We start from the raw sequence: 14,218 nt of genomic DNA on the forward strand, positions 1-14,218 counted from the left end.
AGGCGGCTGTAGGAAGCCCCAGGTATGTATAAAACTTTAATTTCATCTGTCTCAGGTTTACTTTGTTACACAGTAGTACTATACTCTACATATGCACTCCCCACAGAGCTGCAGGGAATCCACTGAGAATGCTGTGCACATTGAACACAGAGGTGTTGTCTGTTTACAATCTCCTCATTCCCCTGCAGAGTACCTGCACATCATTCTTACATGTACCCACACTTACATTGCCTAGGGCCTGATAGATGTTCTTTGTTCCAGTTTGTACCTTTTACAAGTACTCTTACCAAGGACTAGTTTTAGTCTAAAGGGAATAAATATAGTAGTCTACATATCCTTCTCACTTCAGTTGTCTTGTAAAATTCCTAAGCGTTGGCAGTTAAGAGACGAATTTCATGTTACATACTTTTAATCAACAAAATTGTAATATGCAAATTAGAGGAGTCGGAGTCGAGGAGTCGGAGTCGGTGGAATCCTAAACTGAGGAGTCGGAGTCGGTGGATTTTTGGACCGACTCCACAGCCCTGAGTAGAAGGGGAGTCAGCTGATCAGGCCGATCAGCTGACTCCAGCTATGCTTTGGATTGGCTGAGTGACTGCGGCGGCGCTGTGGAGCGCGTTTGGTATATATAGGACTTGCCTGTCAGTTGCAAGTTGTCTGCTGTTGCGAACATTTACGTGTGAGCGCTCAGAGCTGAGTCAGATCCCACAGTGTGTTAGAACCAGCCGGAGCTGGGAATTCGCACTGAGTCAGATTCCGTTGATAGCTTTAAAGTACTATTGCTTGCTACTGTTTATGTGTTAGACTAGTTCCCAGGTGTTGAGACCAAGGACCTCACACCTAAGACTAGGAGATTGCTACATTGTTACTGTTTATGTGTTAGACTAGTTCCCAAGTGTTGAGACCAAGGACCTCACACCTAAGACTAGGAAATTGCTACATTGTTACTGTTTATGTGTTAGACTAGTTCTCAGGTGTTGAGACCAAGGACCTCACACCTAAGAATAGGAGATTGCTACATTGCTACTGTTTATGTGTTAGACTAGTTCCCAGGTGTTGAGACCAAGGACCTCACACCTAAGACTAGGGGATTGCTACATTGTTACTGTTTATGTGTTAGATTAGATCCCAGGTGTTGAGACCAAGGACCTCACACCTAAGACTAGGACTGAGATACGTTACTGCTACCTGTTATGACCTTTGGCTTTCCCGATTACTCTCCTGTTCTCTGATTCGGTACTTCTGCCCATCTGATTACCTGTTGGCAACATTGCCTGTACCTGGATACCGAATCAGTCTTCCGCCTCTGTACTTTATCTGTCTGTGTGTTGCCGACCTGGCTTGTCTGACCATTCTGGCTGTCACCTAGCCCTTGGGTGATCAGCCTTACTGTACATCTGTGACACTTGCTCTTCAGGTGGTTACTAGCTGCAAGATCAGGCCTATGTTCACCGGCTCCTCTGGAGACCATCTTGCAGCACAGTCAGTGGGTCTCTACCTCTCTAAGGTCCACTGGCTGCAGTACAGTCTGATTCCCTGCCTCTCAGGGAATCCTTGGCTGCAGTACAGTCTGATTCCCTGCTCCCTGCTCCTCAGGGAATCCCTAGCTGCAGACCAATCCTTATTACATTACTCCTTTCAGTGATCCCTGCTCCTCAGGTATCCACTGGCTGCAGTACAGTCTGATTTCCTGCTCCTCAGGAAATCCTCGGCTGCAGGTCTATCTGAATCACTCATTCCATTACATATCATTACCTGGCAGCACAGTCAGTGGGACTCTGCCCCTCAGAGGTCCACTGGCTCAGGGAATCCTCTGCTGCAGTAGTGTCTGTATCTCCCACTTCTCGGGAGATAACCTCTCCAACTACTGTTGCACCAAACACTATACCACATTGGGTGTCCTGTGTCTAGCTATACTAGTATTATTGGTGATTCTGCAGATCACCACATAATCAAGTATAGAATCTGTATTATTGGTGATACTATAGATCACCAATAATCAGAAAAATCTGTGTTGCTGACACCAATCGTTACAACGCCAAGAGGAAACCGGTCACCGCCATGGATGTGGTGAACACCCTCAAGCGCCAGAGACACATCCTGTACGGTTTCGGCGGATAAGTGAGTCTCTATCATTCTTATGTTTAGTAATATTTTCCTATAGTTTATAGTTTTGTCTTTTTTATGTTTTATCTAAATAATTGAAAATGTCTAATAATGATTGCGTTAAGGTGGCCACACACCATACAATTTTTTCAATATCTGTTCAATTTAAGAATTGCAATCAATTTTTCTGACTGATTGTAACATTCCAAAAATCTGACCAATGTACCACACATCTATGTTTTCCCCAATTATGATAAAAATGATTGGATACTCTGACAAAATTGCTAGGGTGTGTATATTATTAAATTGGCAATCTAACACACACACCATACAATCTTTAGAGAGATTGAAGAAAAATATCTGGCATTCTGGGTCGATAAAAAAATCGAAGAAAACGGGAAATCCGATCGGATTTTTCAGTCGAATGAAAAAAAGATTTCGATTTTTTTCCGGGAGATCCGATCGTTTTTATCGAATTACTGTAAAATCAGATCATTTTATTGTATCGTGTGTGGCCACCTTTAGGCTGAAGTATATGATTGTTGCAGCAACTCCTTCCTAAATCCAGAAAAGTCACAGGTTCCTATTCTACGCTGTGTCTTTCAAACAAACTTGCTTCTCATTCTTGCCTTTCAACAGGATTTGGAATGCTGAAGCTATTCAGAAAGCATGTAGCTACTTGAACCCTGCTACTATTAATTCCTTATGAGCAAAAAAACCAAGCCTACAACATCCAAGAGGTTAAAGTAGAACAAACCCCTTTTCCTTGCTTGAGGACTGCACAAGTGGCAAGTATGAGCTCATGAGAAAGTACTATATTTATCAAACAGCCAGCACCTTCTATAGGTCATGTGAAACTGACAACAGAGAACCTCTTGGTTATAAAACATAGGATGTGTTATCTCCAGGGATGAGGATTCAGTACAGAATCAGGTGACTGCACCATTTACGGTAGTACACGTTCCTGCCAAATCTTTGCATCAGGGGTATAGGGGAGAAGGCTGCAATGTCATATAGGGCACATTATGGCTGCACTAGTATGGCAATTCATGAATCAAGAGGCCATCTAGCTCTGTGTAATCACCACACCATGCAAGTCCAATTCGTGTTCAAAGAAAGATTATGCAATAGTAGAAAAAAAAACTTTGGTAATACCAAATGACTGTGCTAACATTCGCTAATATTGTAGGTTGAAAAACCTCAGATCGCCAAGAGATAAAAAAGGTCCCAAAACAATCTGATATGCGCATATTCAACAGCAGAGTAATGCAACAGGAGGTAGCAAAGCCGAATACCGCATCACAAGTACTCTGCACACCTGACCATAGCTGTTACTTTGCGTGTGCTGGCAACGGTCCAATTCAGTCTCATCACAAGCCTAAGCCGTACATAAAGGAGCTCTAAGAAAAATACAAAAAAATAAATGAATTACCCACAGCTATAACCAAGGTTCTGATCCTTCATCTGCCAGGCCTAGAAGCATGTGCACGCCACCTAGTGTTACTCTATAGGAATCTAGGATCAGTGGAAGTAGAAGCAGAGCTGTAATAGTAACAGACATGGGGAACAGAAAACTGCAGAAGGCCTCATATACCCTACGCCAGGGGTTCCCAACCTTTTTTGCAGTATGAACTATTTCCTGGGGACTGGGGGGTCATGGGTGTTCGGGAATTTCCCGGGAGAGGAGTGCAGGTGGTTTTGACAGCGTGTGGTGGTTCCCAGAAGAAAGGGAGGAGGTATAATGGGGTAAAATAGTGTGTGTGCGTGTGTGTGTGTGGGGGGGGGGGGTGAGTAAGGGAGAGGTGCAAGCATACGGAATTGCCCCCCCCCCCCACTCACACAACCACATTTTAACTGTGCCAGGGTCTCCCCCTCAACCCAAAACTGCCCCCCCCCCCCAAAAAAAAAACACTGCACCCTGTATTTAAGTCCAGAGCAGGATGCAGCAGAGCTGTCCTACTATAAGTTGATCTGGTGCAGAGGCCTCTATCTGTAGTTTTATCTCTCTGTAGGTTGTGCCGTCCACTCCTTGCTGCATCAGCTGTGCTGCAGTGTAATTTATACAGCTCCGATGCGTATCCGCATTGAGTGCCATACGGAAGATGGCAAAGCACAGCAGAGCAGACGGAAAGGACGTTGCCACCTGGTGACGCTGTGATGTGCATTGCTGTGCATAAATAAAAACTACAGATAGAGGCCAGGCCCGCGGACCGGCGAACCCCTGCCCTATACTACAAAGGAAAGTGGTGTGAAGCGACATGGGACGTAAGAAAAGCAGAGCAGTGCTGATCTAGGCAGCATTCATTTTGTAGATTATTTTTTTGCACTTGATAGGTCTTTAAAGTACAGCCTGAGTAAGGAGAGGCCAACCCACCCAGACAGATGTTAAATGAACTAAGAGTATGGAAAAATCATTTAAAACCTGACTCAATGTAAACTAAGTGTCCAAGGCATGGGCATTATTTAATGGTACAGCACTGACAAGTCTCTGTAGGATTTCACTTTTTCTTTGGAGTCTCAACTATAATTGGAGACCAAAGAACGTATCAAGTGTTGGACTGTAGAACATTTTGTACTCATCTCCTAGAAACCAGCGTTCCTTTCCCTCACAGGTTTTAACCTCCGCTAGTATTAGTTAAGGAAGAAGCTAAATTTAGGAGAACAGAAGACTTTTCTACAGTTTAGTTTCATACAATCTTTGAATGTTTTTCACTAAAAAAGCTCTTTGGGTGACTGCTTTGGAATAATCACAGACGCACTGCTTTATGGAGAGGGGCGGGGCAGATGAGTAAACGGCACCACACTGCAGGAACTTCCTGTGAAGATCACACACAGTCAGTTAGGGCCAGAACACACTGGTGTGGTTCTGCAATGCGTATCAGTCTGTAACATTGATGTGTTGCTGAAGAGTAAGGCCTGTTTAGTTCACCCTCATTTGTGTCTAATCACGATTTGTAATTTAATCTCGCCTGTGCCACCTGACTGCCATGGCAAATAAGCTCATTTGAAGGCACAGGATGTTGGCAATATGTCAGCTTCCATGAAAGCAGGAAGTAGAAACAGTGCAGATTTATTTTAGAATTTGTACAAGTGTACTCTAAGCTTCGTACACACGCTAGACGAAACACGGGAGAGGTGCCTGATAACGACTACCTCTACTAAACCTTAATTAGGCCCCCTGCAAACTATGAATCCTACTTGTGATTACAATTTACAGTTCTGATTTTCACTGGATTCTAGCAACACAAGAAGAAAAAAAAACTGAGAATAAATGAGATATTAATTAAAAAAAAAAAAATCTAATTGAACAAAACTGCATTTACAAAGCTAGCTGTCTCCGAATTCAGATCAATTAACTATCAAAGCACTAATCATAGTAAACAATAAACGTCTGGGAGATATTTAGTGTTACTTCCACGAACATACATATAATAGCTGCCATATTTTTCAGACTATAAGATGCTCCTGACCACAAGATGCAGCTAGGTTTAGAGGACAAACACCAGGGGGGAAAAATATATACTAAACCTGGTGCATCCATGGTGAAGGAGCATCTTGTGGATTATGCCCTCTTTGTACCTCATGCCCCCTTGTACCTCTTGTGTCTCCCTGTGTCCTCCTCTGTCCCCCATGTGTCCGCCTCTATCCTCCTTGTGTCCTCCTCTGTTCCCCTTTGTGTATTTTGGCATACAGAAGAGCTCCCCCTGGTGGCTGCAGCACATCTAAAGGGGTGACAGGATACACTGCAGAGAAAACCTTGCCTCACCACTAACCTGCTACATGCTAGTAAGCAGGGTTGTGGAGTGGGAGTCCAGGAGTCGGAGCAATTTTGGGCACCCGGAGTCGGAGTTGGAGTTGTTGATTTCATAAACTGAGGAGTCGGATGATTTTTGTACAAAATCCACAGCCCTGTTACGTGTTAGACTAAGGAGTCGGAGTCGGAGTCTGAGCCATTTTGGGTACCCGGAGTCGGAGTTGAGTCGTGGTTTCAGAAACTGAGGAGTCGGAGTTGGAGTCGGAAGACTTTTGTACCGACTCCACAGCCCTGCTAGTAAGTGACACTTGCTGAGCAGGGATTAGTGAATTGAGGCATGTTTGAATCAGAATCAGATTTATTTCGCCAAGTGCAGCAGTTGCCACACTCGGAATTGTTTGTGGTACACATCGGCATAGAGCATAGTACAAAGCGGCAAAAACATAGTAGTGCAAAGCATGCAATGACGAACAGACAAAGAACTTTAAAACAACTTAGTGCAAGCAAAACATGTGCAGACAAAGACTTTAGGTTATTGTAGTGCAAAAACTACGAGCGGAACCACGGAAAAGTACATACTTATTTAGGCCTGGGTCACAGATGTTCTATTTAGTTTTTCTGTGTGTGTGACTTGAGTTCAGAAGGCACACTGCTTGGGGGAAAAAGGAGTTCCTGTGCCTGGAGGTTTTGGTGGAAATAGCTCTGAAACGATGGTCCGAGTGCATGCAGTTGAAGAAGCGGCTGCCGGGATGGTGCAGGTCATTTGTGATCCTGTATGCCCTTGTTTTCAATCTGGATGCATAGAGGAGGTCCAGAGGTGGCAGGGGTGACCCAATGATTCTTTCCGCTGCCTTGATTACTCTTTGAAGTCTGTACCTGTCGCTCGTGGTGGCTCCACCATACCACACGATGATAGATGAGCACAGGATTGACTCGATGGTGGCAGTGTAGAAGCTTGATAACAGTTCCTGCGACATCCCAAACTTCCTGAGTTGTCTTAGGAAGAACAGCCATTGCTGCGCCTTCTTTTGGCATTTAGTGGTGTTTTCACTCCATCTCAAGTCGTTGGTGATGGTAGTGCCCAGAAACCGAACACTTGATACTCTGGTGACTTCAGTGCCTTCGATGAATACCGGGCTGAGTGAGGGGGGCGTTTCCTGAAGTCGATAACCAACTCGACTGTCTTTGCAGCGTTTAGGACAAGCATGTTGTCCTTGCACCAGTTGCAGATTCGCTCAATTTCACTGCGGTAGGTGCGTTCGTCCTCCTCAATGATGAGACCAAGGATGGTGGTGTTGTCCGCAAATTTAATTACCTTAACGCAGTCAGTGGTTGAGGTGCATCTGTTTGTGTACAGGGAAAACAGGATCGGAGACAGTACACAGCCTTGGGGGGCGCCAGTATTTGTGGTCCTCGTTTGGGAGAGGCAGCTACCAAGTTTGACCTGTTGCGTCCTGTTTGTGAGGAAGTCCTTGATCCATGTGCAGAGATTACCATCAAGCCCAAGTTGCGCTAAGTTGTTATACAGGATGTTCGGGCAGATCGTATTGAAAGCTGAGCTAAAGTCCAGGAAGAGGATCCTGGCATAGGTGTTGGGTCTGTCCAGATGTTCCATAGTATATGCCAGACTGATGTTGATGGCATCCTCTACGGACCTGTTTGCCCTGTATGCAAATTGAAGTGGGTCTAAGAGGGCGTTAGTGGAGTTTTTCAGATGGGTGAGGACTAGTTTTTCAAGGATCTTCATGACCGTTGAGGTAAGGGCCACGGGTCTGTAGTTGTTGAGATCCGTGACACCTGGTTTTTTGGGTAGTGGGATGATGGTGGACCTTTTAAGGCAGGAGGGTACTTTGCCAGCCGACAGGGAAATCTGAAAAATGGAGGTCAGCACCGGGGCTAGCTGGCTAGTGGAGGATCTTAGGCACATGGATGACACGCCGGCTGTTTGTTCTGTACATTTACCGAACTTCTGCCTCATGCGGCAAAACTTTAGTGAATGAGGTATTTTACATAACAAAATTATTTTCCCGAACTTACCTTTGTGAATAGAGCCAATTTCCTTGCTTTCCAGAGGTCCTGATGTAAACAATTTAACCCAGAATGCACACGTTCTACTTGTTGCTAGCAGCATATTCAGCAGTAGCAAGTTCAACATCAGAAACTTAGCTCCATAAGTATCCATGGTGACAAACAACAATCCTCCTCAAAGCAAAACCGCACCAAAATCTAGTCCTCACACCACAAAAACCACCCTTCCCACAATGCATTTGTGGAGTTAAGAAAATGGGCCGCTGGAGGCATCCAATATATGAAAAGAATGCTAAAGGAACTGCATGAAAGTTTCAACAACTGTTGCAAGAAATCCTAAGAAAATGACATAACAGTTTACATGAGGGTTGTTTTGCTTTCCAGCCCAGTGTCTGTTTGAACATGACCTAAGTGAGAGCGCTCCTCTTCCAAGCAGGTATAAGCGGACCCAGCCCCAGAATTGATCTCTAAGAATGAGCTGCAGGAATAGGGAGCTTAAACTGGATGCCAGAGAGAATAAATATTGCCTGAAGCAATTGGCTCACGCTGAGAAGTATTCAGCAAACAATCTCAGAAAGATTTGTTTTTATAATCTGTGAGCTTTTGTCACTTAACATAATAACACAAATAGTCATGAAATGAGGAATGCATAGTAAATATAGTAGTAAAGACTCCAATCTCTTCTCAGTACAGTACAGGATAAAGGCACCAATTCAAAGACAGGTTTGTTAAATGTATTTAAAGTGGACCTGAACTAAGAACGTCCTCGCTGCTCTAAAACATACACAACAGCATAATAACCTTTAAACAAAAAACAATTCTTTGTTACAGCTAATACAAATCCTAAAATAAATCTGCACTGTTTCTACTTCCTGTTTCATTGGAGCAGACATATGGTTATCCTCCTGTGCTTTCAAATGAGCTTATCTGCCATGGCAGTCATGTGACACAGGGGAGAGATCAAATTACAACTTGTGATTAGACACAAATAAGGGAGAATAAAACAGGCTATACTCTCTAAATACATACAGGGTGCGTTTCTTTCTGTTTTCCTTTTATCCCATGCAAAGAGTTCAGGTCCACTTTAATAGGAAAGTACTTGATGTCTATGTTACGGCAAAAACCCGAAGTTTGGCCACTTCGCGTTGTGGCCGGTCAATGTACAAAGTGGCCGCGGCGCTGCGGCCAATGTCCAAAATGAGCCGAATCCTGGCGGCTCCAATCATTTTCCCCGGCACTGGCTCCGCCCCCACCTCCCTGCTATCGGCTTTCAGTCAGTGGGAGACACACGAGTCCCCCCCTCCCCCGAGTCGTTCGTGGCTGCAGGAAAGCAGAGCGGGAAGCGCTGCAGACATAGCTTCTGTCAGCACCCGCTCTGCAGGGACAAACAAATTCCTGCTTTCCTGCCTCGGCCTTCCTGCAGCCACAAACAACCCGGCTGTCAGAAGCCGATAGCAGGGAGGCAGGGGGCGGAGCAAGCACCGGGGAAAATGATCGGAGCTGCCAGGATTCGGCTCATTTCGGACATTGACTGACCAGAACCCGAAGTGACCAGCCACAAAGCGACGTGGCCAAACTTCGGGTTCTGGCCGTAATATCTACAATGCATATAATAATATTACAGGTGGACCCCAACTACAAACAGGTACCATTCTGGGTGTTTGTAAGTCGAATTTCTTTGTAAATTGAGTCCCGTGTAAAGGGCTGGAACCCACTAGAGTGGTTTTTGAGTGTTTAAAGAGGAACCATTGTGAAAATGTAAAACACATACAAATAAGAAGTAGATTTCTCACAGAGTAAAATGAGCCATAAATTACTTTTCTACTATATTGCTGTCACTTACAGTAGGTAGTAGAAATCTGACATTACCGACAGCTTTCGGGCTAGTCCATCTCTCTATAGGGTATTCTCAGCATGGCCTTTATAAAATGATTAATACAAAGATACTGGCCAGCCTCCCTGCTCGCTGCACACTATTTTGGCAGTTGGACGGAGCAACTGCCATTCACTAAGTGCTTTTAAAAATAAAGAAAACCTTGAGAACCCCCCTATGAGAAGATGGGCTAGTCCAAAACCTGTCGGTAATGCCAGATTTCTACTACTTACTGTAAGTGACAGCAACATAGGAGAGAAGTAATTTATGACTCATTTTACTCTAGGAGAAATGTACTTCTTATTTGTATGTGTTTAAAATTTTTAGATTTTCGCAACTGTTCCTCTTTAAGGATTGCTTTCAATTGCTAGCAATTTCCCTAAATGCTCGGCCAATGTAAATGGATGAGAAATTGTGATTACGCTAATCGCAATCGCAGGACATGCAGCATTTTGGGAGTATTCCATTTTAACGTATTGCATAGGAGCAGGGAAATCGCTCCCAAAGTCACTTGCAAAGCTCTACCACAAATGGCTAGTGATTGCGATAGTGCTTTGTAGTGGGACCCATAGTGAAACATGGATTCATGGTTTACTTTAAGACAACTCCAGATTTGGACATATAGTATGGTTTTGGGCTGTTTTCAGCATGCTTTTAAAGGAGACGTGAACTGAGAGGCATGTGAAGGATGCCATATTTATTTCCTTTTAACAATACCAGTTGCCTGGCAGTCCTGCTGATCTCTTTGGCTGCAGTAGTGTCTGAATCACGCATCTGAAACAAGCATGTGGCTAATCCATTCAGACTTCAGTCAAAACATCTGATCGGCATGCTGGTTCTGGTATTGTTTAAAAGGAAATAAATATGTCAGCCTCCATATCCCTCTCAGGCCTCTTGTACACTATAGGCAATTCCGATTTTTTTTATACGATCCGATTTTTTATTCCGATTGAAAAAAAGAACTGCGCGCTGCTACGGTTTTTAATCGGAATCAAAAATTGGATCGTATTAAAAAAAAAAAACGGAATCGCATGTAGTGTGCGAGAGAGTTCAGGTGTTCTTTAAAGTTGTTCTTTAAAGTGCTTTAAACTACTTGTAACACAGTGTTCTCCCCAGGCTCTTTTAGCCGGGTGCTCCACCCGGCTAGATTTGGTGTCCACCCGGCTGTCATCGGCTCACCTCCTCACCACCTCCTATGCTGTAAGCAGAGTTGCCCTGCATTTTCATCTCAACCCACCCGGCTACTTTTTCATGCCACCCGGCTACATTTTCATGCCACCCGGCTGGAAAAAAACTCTCGGGAGAACACTGTAACAGTTTATACGACACTGTAACATTTAACAATAAAAATATGGATAAAAAACTGTATTGTCTATTTTGTACATGAAGACTACTTTGTTTGCATCTCCAAAACGTTGTAACTCAAATCATTCATAGGTAGAGGATTGTCTGTACAAGTTTTACATTCCGCAGTTAAAATAAGATAAATACTCGATGCAGTCTATCTTTAGTGCTGATCCCCTCATTGACAAGAATAGCTACCTGCTACCAAACTGACCCCCCCCCCCCCCACCCAATCAGATGGGAGACTATGCTCCCCTTAGTCACATGGGTATGGCTGAGTCATAGTCCACATAGCGGTCTGTCCGATATTAAAATGCAACTGGCCAGTTTGGTGTTTTTCTATTGATCACCATTATTTTCCCTAAATTACGCTGTTCAAACAACCCAGCTACCATCCTGAATTTTCAGATACGGCATCATGTACTAGCTCCATAAGCCACATGGTGAAATGAATAACATTGACTGTCTCATTGCAATGGCACCCATCCAGTCATTTCTTGAATATCTGCAGGGCTTTGACAAAGGTCAAGTTGTGATGGCTGGATGGATGGGGAAAAAGGGGTCTTGTGGGGTTTTTCCAGTATGAAGTGCTTAGTACCTACCACAAGTGATCCAAGGAAATCCTACTGGGGCACCGGTGAGTGTCATTCCTAGGGCTCAGCGACGTGCGTAAGGGGTGTAGGCCACCATATATTTGGTTTCACCACCCGGGCACAGGGTGAACCAAATGATGACTCACCCTGCAGTCGCTGAAATTCCGGGCGGTGCTAATTACTATTCCCCCTCCTAGTCGTAGCAACTCATTCGGAGTCCAGCAATCGATGAATCCTAGAATCACCCGTGCGCGGGGTTTGGATTGTAGCATTGTTGCTAAAGCTGCGCCAAACTCAGGCACTACACAGGGTTTGACATGCACCGAGAAGCCCTTCCTCGGTGTAGGCCAGCCTGTCCGGTCCATTTACATAGGAGAGTTACTGTATAATAAATTACTGACTAACAATGCTGGCCATAAACGCCAGCATTGTTGAACCAGAATACATGGTGCATTTCATCTTTTTCATCTTGCTGTGTATGGCTCTGTTAGCTGCAAACCAGTCAGTGTGACCACGCTGACCTCTGTCCACCGCCAAAAGCAACTACAACGGACATATGAGTGTCATAACTGGACCCTGGAGCAGAGGAAGGAGGTGGCCTGGCCTAACGAATCACATTTTCTTTGGACATCAAATTCCACAGGTATAAATCTAATTGTACATCCAGAGAACGAAGTCTTTCCTTATATGTCGTAACTCTTATGTCCTCCAAGATCACTTATTGAACATGCAAGCCAGAGCCCATTGTTCCCCTCCTCCCCTTAAAGTGCTAGAAGCTGCTCCATCACTCCCCGTACATGAAAAAAAGATGGAAATCAAAATTGATGTGACATGTTGTGCAATAGATTCCCAACAGATCAATGTAAATGAATCTGCCGGGAATCATCTGAAAAAAATGTGTTGTGTATAGCCTGCTTTACCCGCAGGATCGAGCTCGATAACTGGTGACACAAATAGCGCATGTGTACGCACCCTAACATCAGTCATCCAGATAAGGTGTGCTGTTTGCTGATGAAGAACCGTGATGGTTCGTAACATGTAGTGTTGCTCCACTATCAATATATGCTTTAATTAGCAAGTCTTTTGTGTGCCGTCTCTTCACTATTTCTGCACTTATATGCCCAGGTGGGTGACCTGAGCGAGGCGTAGCACCGGCAACGCAGGGAACGTATTCCTTGCTAGGTTCCTGATCCGTGACTCTGCCTATACAGTCTGTTGTGTTCACCCAACATGGCGTCCGGAAAAAGTGGAGCTGATGACATCAACACCAACACTACCACAGAAACCAACAAGCAGCAAGCGCATACCTTTGCTTATGATGATAATGATATCATAAGGATTTTAAGCCTGGTACCAGAGATCACGATGGAGGCTGGTGGTAACGCTAAACAGGCCAAGGAAACGTTGTATGACCTAAAGAGGAAGGAATTGAGGTACAACTTACATCGCATGTTTTTGGCTGATTATGTGAAAAACAAAAGAATCCCCAGATGCCCCGGATACCGCATTGGACTGAGATCTACATTATTAAATAATGATCCTGTTTTCGTACAAAGATTTTTTGAGATATTGAACAAAAGCAGTATTGACGTCATGGCCTTGACAATCGAAAGGCTTTCAGTGCACCTGGGTAAGCTTAAAGATGACATCTCTAGTGCCACTAATGAGTTGGAGGATTGCACGGATGAGATTGATTACATTGACATGATAGAAGAAATGGATAACAACATTGAGGATGAAAGAAAGGCCATCTCTGATAAAAAGATGAAAAAGATCCAGCGAGATATAGAGGATTATACCTTAGATCGCGTCTATACTTGGAAGCACGATAAACGCCAGCAAAAAGCCCGGTTTACGCATCCAACTGAATCCGAGGAGGAGCCGGGGAACCTGGCTTACGTCACGTCCGGTGCAGACCGGCGACCCGGAAGTGGAAGGGGTGACTATCCACGCAGGCGCCGCTTCTCACAGCAGCGAGGCAGAGGAGAACAGCCCGGCAGAGGCCGTAGAGGAGGCCGCGGACATCGCGGACATAAGGGCCGTGGCGGTGAAAGTGCAAGCCTGCGCAATTATATGGCATCATCTGAGTCTATGACAGATGACTCAGGGAATGAATATGAGAGACCATCTCAAATGGGTCAAGTGAACCGGGACAGTAGCAGCACTGACCGTACTGTTGCATTGCCACCACGAGAGGGCTACAACACGAGAAACGGGCCTAAGGTGAGCAATGTGATAAATATATCGAACTGTGTGCTCTCTGCAGCTGAAACATCAGTCCTTGAAAAAGGGTTAGGCTTTGTTCCGGTGTACAGTGACCAATTATTTGAATGGGAGGTGGCTTTCTTTAAATTCATCCATACTTTGAAGTTGAAAGTACACTTTAAAGATCAGGTTCAGCAGTTGAATGATGGCAATACCAATATCACTAGATATCTTAATAAATCTGATTGGACTCCTGATATCTGTTGTCCGGCCGTTGATGCTTTTGAGGAAGCTGTTAAGAATGAGGTTAAATCT

General features: G+C 44.5%; 1 protein-coding gene across 8 annotated transcripts in view; it reads right to left on the reverse strand.

Annotated features, from left to right (window-relative positions):
- The window catches only part of MUS81 (MUS81 structure-specific endonuclease subunit), a 219,811-nt gene that overhangs the window by 151,275 nt on the left and 54,318 nt on the right, over positions 1-14,218 (reverse strand). The window contains exon 3 of one of the 8 annotated variants that reach the window (XM_068260467.1): positions 13,006-13,111. The exons of the other annotated variants lie outside the window; for them this stretch is intronic. The gene's annotated coding sequence lies outside the window, so the exon portion shown is untranslated. The remainder of the gene's footprint in view (positions 1-13,005; positions 13,112-14,218) is intronic. 8 annotated transcript variants of the gene reach the window in all.

This window comes from Hyperolius riggenbachi, chromosome 11 (genome assembly GCF_040937935.1).
Source record: "Hyperolius riggenbachi isolate aHypRig1 chromosome 11, aHypRig1.pri, whole genome shotgun sequence".
Taxonomy (NCBI): Eukaryota; Metazoa; Chordata; class Amphibia; order Anura; family Hyperoliidae; genus Hyperolius; species Hyperolius riggenbachi.